Source organism: Teleopsis dalmanni, chromosome 1 (genome assembly GCF_002237135.1).
Source record: "Teleopsis dalmanni isolate 2A chromosome 1, ASM223713v2, whole genome shotgun sequence".
Lineage (NCBI taxonomy): Eukaryota > Metazoa > Arthropoda > Insecta > Diptera > Diopsidae > Teleopsis > Teleopsis dalmanni.
The window spans coordinates 97,552,552-97,553,752 of NC_051846.1; positions in this window are offsets into that span (position 1 = coordinate 97,552,552).

Here is a 1,201-nt window from a genome sequence, read left to right on the forward strand (position 1 = left end):
TCAAGTGGCCTTGCACCCCATAAACTACAGTCATCAAGTATGTGGTTTTATGGACCTATGTTCCTGCATGGTCGGGAAGAACTGTGGCCTTCAAAACCATCATCAGCGTTAAAGTCCGAAACCCTCATTGATCCTGAATGGAAGAAGGAAACTCCAGTATCTACATTGTCTGTTGTTGAAGGCACAGCAAATCCTGGAGAGTTCATATACTCAATACGACACAACAACTCATTTGGAAGACTTCAACGGATATTATCGTATATATATTAAGATTCGTAAAAAGAACCAGAAGAAAACAAAATGATCATTCAAGCAATTTTTTGACTCCATATGATCTAGATGCAGCACATCAGGTCATCATCAAAAGTATTCAATATGCAAAATTCAAAAATGAAATCAAAATTATGAAATCTGATGGAAGAATAAATAAGTCCAGTGCATTGGCATCACTGGCACCTTTTATTGATAATACGGGCATCATAAGAGTTGGTGGACTTTTGGATGCAGCCTCATTATCGTATGACGCCAAACATCCTATGTTGTTGCCTTATAACGACCCCATTGTCAAATTAATAATGGAACAAGTCCATTAAAAATACATGCACTGTGGTCCGCAGTCTCTCCTAGCTAACATGCGTCAACGATACTGGCCAATTAAGGGCAAATTGATGGCAAGGTCAGTGGTACAACATTGTGTACGTTGTACTAAAGTAAGACCACAATTTTATGAACAACTGATGGGTAATTTGCCAGCGACAAGAGTACATCCTGGGCGACCATTCATCACCACTGGAGTGGACTTTTGCGGACCTTTTTGGATACATTACGGAACCCGAGGCAAGAAACCACACAAGGCATACATTGCTGTGTACTGTTGTTTTACAACTAAGGCAGTTCACCTCGAAGTAGTTAGCGATTTAACCACAGATGCATTCATCGGATCGCTGAAACGTTTTATTGCTCGAAGAGGACACTGCAAAAATTTGTTTTGTGACAATGCCACAAATTTCGTGGGAGCAAGCAATCAATTACTTGAACTTGCAGACTCTATTCAAACAAGCAAGGCACAAGAGAAGATAATTAACGAATGTAATGAAAGAGGAATAACATTTAAATTTATACCTCCTCGTGCACCACACTTCGGTGGACTGTGGGAAGCAGCAGTCAAATCAGCAAAACACTTATTGATACGAAGTACTAA